The following is a 12,521-nucleotide window of genomic DNA, read 5'->3' on the forward strand; positions in this document are numbered from 1 at the left end:
TGTGAGAAAGACTGCTCACATGCGTACGTAGAGCCAAACATTGTCAGTACAGCAATACTCATATGCTGCAGTGTGTGGTATGTGACGGGAAGTGTGTTCCAAGTTTTGACAATCAGCTGGTCTGCGGGTTGTAGTTTTTTCATTTCTCCCCACTTGTGTTTGCTCGCCAACTCTGCTTGCTGTCATGCAAGTCTTTCCAAATCTTCATTCAGTGACTTGAACTTATTCACCCACATGTCTGAGGCCTTCAGGTCAGCAGCTTGTAGCTCAAAATCTCTTATAGAGACACCGGGGATGTAACTCTGGTCAGCGCTGTCCACTGCACACTCGTGTGGATGAGTGATGAACTTAAAAAGACGAGTGTGCTCACGAAATTCTCCAAAGTGCACTTTGAATGACTGCAGGAGATTAGATGTGAAGCCCGCTAGCTGCTGGAGATCAAGATGTTGAGCAGGGTCACTTGCTGTGCATGCATCTTTAAACTCTCCCAGTTTTTCAAAGTGTAGTAAACGACTTATTTCAATGTCGGCGATGAAGAGTTCCAGCTTGTTTTCAAATGCAAACACTGCTTGTTGAAGGGATAAGACTGTATTTCCAACGCCTTGCATTTTCACATTGTGCTGGTTCAGATGTTCAGTCATGTCCACGAGATAGTGAACTTCAGGAGCCACTCAGTGTTAGCTAACTCAGGATGCTTGACACTTTTCATTTCAAGAAAAGTCCGGATTTCACTCAGACAAGCCGTGAAACAGCTGAGCACCTTCCCTCTTGACAACCAATGCACATTGCTGTGCAGAAGCAGACCAGGATAATTATTCCCAACTTCATCCAGCAGTGTTTTAAACTGGTGATCATTTAAAGCTCGGGGAACAATAAAGTTGACCACCTGAATGACCAGCGACATCACCTCACCAAGCTGCTTGCCACACATCTGAGCACAAAGCGCCTCCTGATGTAGGATGCAGTGAAAACTTAGGATGGGTCTCTTTTCATGTTCACGAAGAAGCGCTATGAATCCTCTGTTTTTCCCCACCATGCACGGAGCACCATCAGTACACACCGAAATAAGTTTATCCATCGGTAGATTTTTTCTTTAGCGAACTCAGTTGAAGACTTGAGTAAATCCTCCCCTCTTGTTGTCTCTTTCATAGGCAAAACAGCAAGACTTTCCTCACATAATGTTTCACTGACAGCATATCTTGCAATCACGCTGAACTGGTATAAATGGCTTACGTCTGTTGGCTCATCCAAAGCAAGAGAAAAGAATGGTGCTGCATTTATGTCCTTCACTTGTGTTGCCTCAATTTGATTTGCCATCATGATGGTATGATCGTGAACAGTTCTTGCTGACAGAGGCATGTCTATTATTCTTTTGATTATCTTGTCTTTATCCAAAAAGTCATCAAAAAGTTCACTGGCAACATCAAGCATGAATGTTTTGGTATACTCCCCATCTCTGAATGGCTTTCCATTTCTCATAATTGCTGAAGCACCAGCAAAGCTAACTAAATTCCAGTCACCTTGTTGGGTCCAAACACAGAGTTGCTGCTGACTAGCTTGCACTCTGCACAGTAGCTCTTGACATGTTTTCTTCCTGCTGTCCCCCGCTTGATGCAAATGTAGTATGGCGTGTGTTGAAGTGCTGCTTTATATTTGACCGTTTCATCGATGAAATTTTATCATTGCATATTAGACACACTGCAGAACCTGCTCTCTCCACAAAGGCGAATTCCTCTGTCCATTCCTGCTGAAAAGTACTATACTCCTCATCTTTTTTTCTTTTAGCCATCTTCTTCTTCAAAAGGGTTTCTGCAATTAGCTAGCTGACTACTTGATTAAAAGGAGGGAAGTTTACTTCCTGACCTCACAACGACCTGTGTACGTTAGGCATTATCCAATAAAAATTTGATGTTGTCCCGGAGGACAGCTGTGATTAGCTCCAGCCACTCTCAATCATGAACGTGAGTGGTAGGAAATGAATGAATTGTAATACATGAGAATGTTTTATATTTTTAATGTTATTATTTTTTTATTAAAGATTTGTCTGCGAGCCAGATGCAGCCATCAAGAGCCACATCTGGCTCGTGAGCCATAGGTTCCCGACCCCTGGTGTAGAGTAAGGTCTCATTTTGTAAAAACAAACAAGAATCTCTGCATATGTGAATGAAAATTTGTATAAAGGCAGAGAAAGGTTTGCATGGTTACAGAACAGGATATTAACTTTACCTTCCTCAAGTAGGTAGCATAAATAGGTGTGTGTCTGTGTACCTTTATGCATCTTTGTATTATTTCATTCATTGCAACAAGCATTTATATTTAGAAATTATTCTTTTATTAAAGATCTAAACAATATGAGAGATATCTGTAATCTACTATCAAATGAAAAGAAAAATATATAAAACCCATTTTAAAAAGTAATTCAAAATTATATATATGTGAATTTATGTGGATGTGGATAAAAAGACTGAAAGGATTGATTATAAAGTTCAAAATGTTAACAGCAATTGTTTCTGACTCATGGAATTTTTATTTGTTCTGTTTGTGTTTTCTGAACATCAAGCAATTAACCAATATTAATTTTATAAAGTAAAAATTTGTTTGAAATAAAATGGAAATGGTCTCTAAGGAAAGATAGAAAGTTAGAATTGAGTTTAAAGTGAAAAATTTTTTTTTTTAGAGAGGATGTTTGAGAAAATGGAGTCATAGCAAAAAGGTGAATGACTTTAAGCATAGTACACTGCAACAGTTAAGCTCCTGAAAACCTCTTCTCCATTAGAGGGCGACATCTCCTGTGTCCTTAGCCAAAAATCTTGGCATAAGATGAGGGAGAGATCCAGTTTTGAGATTTGTTTCATAGAGGCAACATTTTCCATCTAAAAATGCTCTGGTTTATTCCAAAGAATAATTTTATCTATCTATCTATCTATCTATCTATCTATCTATCTATCTATCTATCTATCTATCATCATCTATCTATCATCTATCTATCTATCTATCTATCTATCTATCTATCTATCTATCTATCTATCTATCATCTATCTATCTAAAAAATAATTTGGAATAGATGTTTAACAGTAAATGAAGGTCAATCCAGGAAGACATTTGGATGCAGAACATAAACGGAATGCAAAGTTGGACATGGTACAGATACATGGTACAGTTGATGGCAACGTAATCCCGATGCAGGATACATCATGAAGCCATAAAGCCGTTGAACATATCTGTGGAGAACATCAGAGACTGAAGAGACATTTTGTGTTAATACCTGGACTTGGCTTTTTCAGCCAAAGGCACCCGGTATTTGTGGCATTCATTGCTAGCCATTTGCGGAACTTTATAAGGTACATTTGTGGGGGTGTCAGAGCAATATGTGCAACATTAATCAAACCCTCATATATTAGGAGCGAAGATGGTTTCAGAAAAACAGATTATTTTTCATTTCTTCCCCGTCTAGATAAAACCCAAACTAAAGCTTCAGTTAGTCAGAGCCCCACACCTGTCATCCTTTCAGATAAGGAAAGTACATGGAGAATAGAAAGTAGAATAATTATTTTAAAATTATAGAAAAAAGTTTAATGACAGTTAAAACCCTAAATTCTTTATCACTTAAAATTGTGGTTCAAGTAAACCCTCTATGATCAGACTGTATCATAAAACTGGAGCTATGAAAGCCCAAAGCCAGAATTCTTGCTTTTTAAAAGGGATCCTGTTCAGGAAGAGACTGTAATGTGAAATGAGGAATGGATAGCAATTTCTTTTTATGTCTGTGATGTAGGTTGTACAGTTTTGAGCTCCACTGTTGTGGTTTCTATGTCAGTGGTCCCTAATTGGTCTTGCGTAACCAAGAGGTGAAGAGTTTCCATCAGGGGCTGTAGTGACACTTACGGCAGCTGTTGAGTGCCGGTATTTCCTGGCAGCCTGAGGTACCGGTGAAATGGAATGCCTTTTCCTTTTATGTTTCTTTATCTCTGATATTTTCAGTTGTTAACTCAAGGTAGAACTCTAGATCAAAATAAAAACCTGAACATAGCTGCAAGTAAAATCTCAGATTGGCCTGTGCCAAATAGAATAGAAAACCCAGACTTTTCAACATCAATGAGAGCAAATGCTACAGAAGATTTTTCTACTTGGGCACTTCTGGAGAAATCCAGGATGTGCAATCGAGAAATAAACATAAGCCTAGGTGCTGATTTTTAAAAAGAGCTCCTTGTTTATGTTTTCTTCTTCCCTCCTGTTTCAGAGGATTGGATGTGAGTGTCCCTTCACAGGGTCACTCCATTACTGCTCCTCTTGGCTGAGCTCGTCTCCCTGCAGTCCGCTCACTTATACTTCTGGGCTCTCTTGGTCCACCAGAGCCATTTTCTCTGCCCGTACACACTCTAGTCTACTTCATCCTTTAAACACAATCATCCACCCAACCTAGAAAACCTTCCTTCCACAGCCAACCCTTTTTACCTCCTTTCTGTAAATCTAAATTCATTAGAAACATAGTCTGAATTTTCTTCTATTGCTCTTAGTCATTTCCAAACTTGCTTTCACATTCATCTCTCTGCTGAAGGGAAAAATGACCCCAGATTGCTAAATTCTCCTCCTTCCTAAACTCAAAAGTATTTGACATTTTCATCACTTCCTCTTTCTCGCAATTTTTGTTTCTTGGCATTTGCAATAGCGACCCCATTGCTCTACCTCGGTCCTTGCCGGCTCCATCTCACTCTGCTTGGTTAGAATCTGGTGCTTTCCCGGTTCTGCCCTTCTCTCCCTTCTCTGGTTTTGGGATAATAGAATAACATGATTCATTTCAGTTACTAAGATAAAACCCAGGAATGTAAGATGACTAAAACATTACCACCTACTAAAAAATCCTTAGACATATTATCTAATATTTCCTAGTCTCAATTTTTCTCATAAATAGAGTCATAAATACCTGAGGTCCAGCCCTGCACTTCCTATTGCCTACTGTTTATTCCTAGCTGCAAGCTGAACATGACCAAAAGCAAGCGACTCAACACTCCTTCCCCCAATCTCTTATTCCCCCAATCATCTCTCCCATTAGTGGCAGGAATACTCCTCTAGTCTACACACAAGCTAGAAACCTGGGATTCATGCTACTTCTCTCTTTTCTTCAATGTCCATATCTAACAAGTCTCCCAGTCTATCACTTGCCTATTAGAAATATTGCTTAAATACCTATCACTCCTTCACTTCCTGGCCCAGACCTCCTTATTTCCCACCTGGCAAACACTACAGCAGCTTTTGCTTTACTTTCCTCCAAGAGCTACATCAATATCCAAACTGGTCCTTCACCCTGCTGCCAGAGTGACTAGGACTATTTAAAAATACAAATTTGATCACATTTTATCTCTTCTAATAGACCTTAATGGCTCTCTATTGTCTAACGGGTACATTCCAGACTATCTGTAAGACACTTCCTGTTGTGTTCACAGCCTCCTTTTATAGCCTCATTTCTTGTCTCCTCTCCTCACCCAGTTACTTTCTCTGTAGCCACCTGTATAATTGGATGTTTCCTGAGAGGAGTGAGGTCTCTGTGTCTTGGACTATGTCGTTCCTTCTCCTTTCTCTGCTTTTCTCCTATTCGCCCACATGGTAACATGTTCCTGAGTTTCAAGATACAGTTCAAAGGTCCCTTCTTCTGTAAGATTTTCTTTGATGAAAGAATAAAGAAAAAATAAAGCCTTCCTTGTTCTCCAACCTGCTCACAGAACTTTGTTCCCCCTTCTTTTTCTACCTTATCAGGTTACCTTCATAAACGTTTGAGAGATATTTGCTTATGGAGTAAGGATGGCTTCTCAGACATTTTACCATCTCGTAGCTCATCGTGGTCCCGTGGAACTCAATAAAATTATGTTCCATGAAGGGAGGAAGGAAAGATAACAGCTTCCAGGTCCAAAGTTGTGTGGCAAAGCTAAGTGTATTATTGTGAGCATTAAAGCAATTTTTGTTCCTGATCCCAATAAATCCCAGAATATTCACCATTGCAACTCATCCTGAGGCACATGACTCAGAATTTGAGGAAGGAGCAAAGCTACAAAGAGGACCATTTTGTCACCTGGGGGCAGCCTAGTCACTTCCACCATCTACCCCTGGCCCCCGGGTCTGGCCAGGTTTCTCACCCTTAGGGTCCATATCTGGTCAGAACTATAGATCCAACTTCTTCCCAGCTCCCAAGGCCCAAATTCAAGAATCCAATTCCCCTTTATCACCTGTTCCTGGGCTACTGACACCCATGTCAATAGTAGAAGGTCTTAATTTTAGGGCAATTAAAACAAAAAATCATGTGTGTGTGGTGGTGGTGAGGATGAAGGAAGAGGGAGTTCGTTGTAAATGGCTTGCTCCCGAGCACTGCAGTAAGTTTAAATTACTCACTGTGTTCCTAAACAATGAAAGCACTTCCCCACTGACACAGCACATCATGCACCAGATGGTCAATGACTTTTATTTGTGGGTCCCCAGATGTGTGTGATGAGCCACATCAATGCTCCCTAGGGTTTCATACTGGTTAAGACAAGTGGGTGATTATTCCCAGACCCTTGCAAAGCACCAGCATCTCTAGGGTCAACAGTAATACCAATTTTTCCAGGAAATTTTTTTTCCTGCCACATTCTTATTTTTTTTAGAGCAGCAGCCACAGCTGTGATCAGTACAACATTCCTTTCTACTTGTTTTTAATAACGCCTCTTGACTTAGTTTGTGAAAAGATTCTCAATGAAGATTTTGCCTTCTAAAGTGTTTGTTACTAGAAGATTCGACTTGCATATTTTCTGAAGAAAATTCTTTCCTAGGAAAGGTAAGAGGTTAAAAAAGATGTAGCTAAAATCAGATTCCTTTCCGGCTCCGTGAAAGGGATTGCAGCCATGGCAATAGGCAGAAGCAGTAACTTAACAAATGGCTTCAGAAAGGAGCTTTTCTCTGCGATTTGAAAGAGCTCTTCATGAATCCTATTTTATAATTACTGCCTGATTCTTGCAGGGCACTTTAAAGCTTGAGTGAGTGTCTACCAGCTTCATTCCTCAGGTGAAACTTCCGGGTAACTGTGTCCAATTTGGTGCATTGCACTAAAACTCTCACCCTACGGTTTATTTGCTGATGACTAATTACACCTGCCAGTCTTCAGAAATCTCAATGATTAAGAGTTATAATACTTTGTTTTACTAATATGCCCTGATCTCTTTTCATCTGAGGAAATCAAAGTGTTTCTGGTTAATTTTTAATACACCTAGAGGAATTTGCTGGTGAGTGTTAGAAGAAAATAGAGTTACAAGGATGGTAATTGACCTTCTCAAGGTTATACTCAGTCATCAGCAATAGGGATAAGAATATGGATATTTGGATGTGCTATCTTGCTTAGTTATGATGAACTTTGACCATAACATCTAAACCAATATTGTTTATCATCACATAGGCTCAATTGATCCTTGCCTCTGTTAGCGGGAAATGTTTTATCTCTATATACATAGTGTGTGTTTGTATTTATACAGGAAACATTTTATCTCACAGTTAGCACTTCCCATCTCTAAAATGCAGATAGCATGGGGAAGCTGGGCCAAAGTTGGTCCACAAACTTCCCATTGCTCTTTGAGATTCTCGTACTTTTTACCAAACAACAGGACCCCCCAAAATTTATAGAACAATCTGTGGCTAACATTGAGAATTTAGAATGCTGTAATTCTTATTTGAGAAAGTTTTTGTTGTAAATGAGGCTGCATGCTCTGTTGAAATGGAAGGAAATGGGGAAGGAATGAGAGAGACAGCACTGATCTACCGTCTAATTAATGTTGGCACCCATTTCTGTGTAATTAGCAGTGAATCTCTATTCTTTAATAACGGTGTCGAGTTTCTACCTAGTTGATTATTTCTGGGGTTGGGCAATGGGGTGTGGTGGAAACGGGGGAAGGGAGAAGAAGGGCTGTTGTGCAAAGACACGCCTCCCCCTGATTTGTCAGGTAAAACATGCACCTGCTAATTGAGATAAACCTTTTGGAGCTAAGGAAATGGGTAGAAGTAAATGTCTTCTCCACAAACAGAGAATCAGACTAGAGGCAGTGGGAAGAACTTGTTTCTAATATTCGTACTGTGATGCTCACAGGTAATTGGACCGACGCATAAAATGTGACACCCGTCTGATCATCCCCAGGTAGCCTGAGGATAATATGTATTGGGTGGAGATTTTGTTTTCTTTTTGGTGCCCTGAAAGATCTCCAGAATTGTTCAGCTAAATTAAGGTTGTCCCTTTAGTTATCTCTTTATCATCACTGCCCCATGACTGCCTCTGAATGGTGGCTTTGTGCATTTTTTCGCTTACAGGTAATGAACTGCTCTTACTCTAGTCCCATCATTCAACTTTGTTAACAAAAAGCTTCTTTATAGACAATTTCCATTTTAATCAGAAGTGAATGGTACTATTTCCTTTAAAGTGGACCATCTGTGGGCTTACTAGGAATGTTATCAATTTAGATCTTCATTCAATTTAACTTTCTGCCAGAGCTTCCAGTAAAGTTCTTTCAAGCCTGCGGGAAGCCAAGCTCAGAGCTCAGGGTGAGGGCGATTCCAGGGCATATGCTCTGCCCCAAATGAGGTTGCTTCTTTTTATGAATCCCCAGGTAGGAGGGATAAGGGAAGCCTGTTGGGAAGATAAGAGAAGGGAATGTACAGATAGAGACTGTAATACTGGTAGGTGACATTGGGAGCTGGGAATATTCTGGAAGATACTGGAACAAGTCTTCAACATGACTCCAGTTTGAGACTCTTTTGGTCTAGCAAGGCCATCTTAAATGGAAACCACCCTCCCCAGTGTTATAATTTCAAAGTCCTGATGCCAGCCTGGTGGAGTGTGATGGGCAATGCAGGGAAGTAACCATGTAGACAGTTCCAGGCACGACCCACTGTGCAGCAGAACCAGGACATGTGGAGAGTGTGCATGGTAGCCTTGGCAGCTAGGGTTGATGGGTCGGTGGCCAGCAGAGCCTCCTGGCACCCTGCTTGTGCAGACCACAGCACAGGCTTGGCTCCGAGAGCTTCCACATGAGTGCCTTTGAAGTGGAGGTTGCCTGTTGCCTGTGAATCCCTCTGTGGTTAATGAACATGTCCTGCTCTTCGTCCACGGATGTGTGCCCTCCCTGTCCTCCAACTCAATTGCTACACTTGGACAGGAAATTTTCTTGAATATCAGAGCTCCTAATCCATTTCTTATCAGAGCTCCTAATCAGTTTCTTTCCTTTTTTTTAAAAAAAATAACTTTATTGAGATAGTTGACATATGATAAACCACACAGAGGCAACTGATATACAATAAACCACGCAGAATTAAAGTGTACAGCTTTATAGATTTGGACATATATAATTACCTGGGAAATGGTCACCTCAATCAAGATAATGACCAGGTCCTTCATTTCTAAAAATTTTTTTAGAGAGAAAGAGAGAGAGAGAGAGAGAGAGAGAGAGAGAAAGACAGGAAGGGAGAGAGATGAGAAACATCAACTTGTAGTTGTGGCACTTTTAGTTGTTCATTGATTGCTTTCTTATCTGTGCCTTGACTGGGGGCAGGAGATTCCAGCTGAGCCAGTAACCCCTGGCTTAAGCCAAAGATCTTGATCTTCAAGCCAGCAATCATGGGGTCATGTCTGTGATCCCGCGCTCAAGCTAGGGAGCTCACGCTCAAGCTGGATGAGCCTATGCTCAAGGTGGATGAGCCTGTGCTCTAGCTGGTGACCTCATGCTTTCAAACCTGGGTCCTCCGTGTCCCAGGTCAATGCTCTGTCCACTGCACCACTGTCTGATCAGGCAAACAGTTTATTTATTCTAAAAGTTTCATAGTGCCCCTTGATAATCCTTTCTTTTGTTTCTATCCCAACCTTTTTGTCTACAACCACCTTGCTAATGATTATTTTGTATTTCTAGGATTTTATGTTAAGTAGAGTCATTTTCTTTTTGGTCTGTTTTCTTTCACTGAATTATTTTGAGATTCATCCATCATTATGTGAATCAAGACTTCATTCTTTCTTATTACTGAGTGGTAACTCACTGTGTGGTCATATCACTATTTGTTAACCTGTTGAAGAATAATTCTTTTTTGTTTTGCTTTATAAAATTATAAAATGTTAAAACTGTAAAGGGCTTTATCACTTAATCTAATTAATAAGATCACTGTACAAATTAGATAACTAAAGCCAGAACATGACTTAAGAATTTCCTTGGAGGTTATTTAAAATTACAATTCATACCTCTTCCTGCCATTTGATTCCAGTTGATAGGGTAGACATAGGTGTCTGCACTGTTAACAATAACATCTGGTGATTCTAACCCAGATATGTGGTCTACTATATTTAAGACATTGAACCAAACAATGTAAATACTTTGTTCAACGTCATAGAAGGTTAGAAGTGAAGGCTGTATTTAAATAAACAGGTTTGGATTTTTAAGTTCAGGGCCCCTTTCACTATATTATGCCAATACCAAATAGCATCTGACACATGGTAGCCTGACTCTGTCTAGTGGCATGAATCACTTTGCTTTCTAATGAAAGAGAATGCTGCAGTGTTGGGATTCTGAACTACTCTCATCTGTTTCCAGAAGAGGGCACTCATACCAAATCCTTTCTTTCTTTTTTGTGTTTGTTATATTTTTTACTTTCTTTCTCCTTCCTTCTTTCCTGCTTTCCTTCCTTCCTTCCTTCCTTCCTTCCTTCCTTCCTTCCTTCCTTCCTTCCTTCCTTCCTTCCTTCCTTCCTTCCTTCCTTCCTTTCTTCCTTCCTTCCTTCTTCCCTCCCTTCCTTTCTTTCTCCCTCCCTCCTTTCCTTCTCTCTCTCTTTCTCCCTTCCCACCCTCCCTCCCTCCATTTCTTCTTTCCTCCCCTGCTCCCACTGTTGGTTTGTTTGAGTCACCTAGGTTGCAAATATGAAAAGTCATGAAGTGAGACAACCATGGTGTGGGGAATGAATGACTTTACTTTGATAAAAAGATAAATCCCCCTAGATAAATTTCTTTATTACATTTAAATACAACCTTGCCCACAAGTGTTTTCATTTATTGGCTTATGATGTTTAATTTTGTGACTCAGTACTTTCTCTCAGTGACTTTCTTAAAACTAGAAATAGAGGAAACTGAATAGAACATGAGAGTCAAGGATGCTGAAAATTTAACCAAAGCTGAAAAAACTGACCTATAGGAACAAAAACAACAAAAAAACAGCATCCAAGTAATCTTATGCTTACTTCTCTCTCTTGGTTATGTTAGGGAGTAAATCATAAAGCCTAACTTGGTATATTTTTCCCTTTGTTTATTATCATTTCAGTGATTGTTGGGCTGCCTCCCTTCAAACTCTGAAAATTTGAAGTCAGACAGAAAGTCCTAAACCCTGACATGATACTTGGTAGTTGAAAATGTTGCTTCTATAGAGCTAGCTAAGCAAAGATATCAGGATTGTAAAAAACCAAGCAATGATAAATCAATTGAAAAAAATGGGAGGTATGAGTCTAAATCAATCTGTCAGAAAAATTTATTTCATCTTTGATAGACTTGGCATTTTCCTAACAAAGCTTTCACAATGAATTGGGGAATTCAGAGGATGTACTTGCTATTCTTGAAGCCCTAGAATTAAAGCAGGCCTTTCCCTCAGTCAATGAGATGGAATAGGAAGGGCTCTGAGAATGCAAAATCTTCCTTGGGCAGAACTGTGAGAAGGCAGCTGCATGCCCACGGCCCCGGACCTGCTTCCTCCTCTCTACAGTATCTCATAGGAGGCGAGACAGCCATGGCATGGGGAATTATTTAAGTATCTTGTGCTATGTACAGTTACATTTTAATGTTAAATGTGGGAATGAAAGGTTTTATCTTTAAGTCACAGGCTTGGTGATGAGACAGAAGGGTTAGTCTTTGTTTATTTATCATATGTGAGTCTATAAGCAAGTCATTTAACCTTCATGAGTCTGTTTCTTCATCTGTAAATGGTAATGACAATTATAATATGCACTTTTATGAGTGGCTGTAGGGATTAGTCATAATGTGGGTAAAGTGCCTGAGCCATAAATGGTAAGTAATTAAAGGGATTTCAGACATACAAGTGTCAGGCATAAAAATGAAAGAAAGTTTTGGACTTGTTTTTCCTTCTGACAAAAGGACTTTTCCAGAACAACTGAAACTGGATCATCAAAATGGAGAGGGATCACCACCTACTCAATTCAGATGGCTCCATGTGTTGTGCCCTACTGATCGTTGTAGTCACGGAGCATGAGTCTGGGGAGCATTGGTAAGAGTTGTAAAGCTAACTGGGTGAGTGTTGCATTGAGAAGGTACTCTGACATTCTTGTGAGTCTAGTTATTTTAGTGTTGCTGCATTTGAAGGACAATTACAGAATACCTGCTTGTACAGAATAACAAATGATTTCCACCAGTCTGACAAGGAAATGAATCTGATTACTTTATGGTCACACTTCTGTGACAGTATAATTTTATTTTGTTAAAATGTGTCTCTCTGTGTTAGTGCATATATACATGCTCCTTGATGGAC

The sequence above is a fragment of the Saccopteryx leptura genome, chromosome 7 (assembly GCF_036850995.1).
Source record: "Saccopteryx leptura isolate mSacLep1 chromosome 7, mSacLep1_pri_phased_curated, whole genome shotgun sequence".
Taxonomy (NCBI): Eukaryota; Metazoa; Chordata; class Mammalia; order Chiroptera; family Emballonuridae; genus Saccopteryx; species Saccopteryx leptura.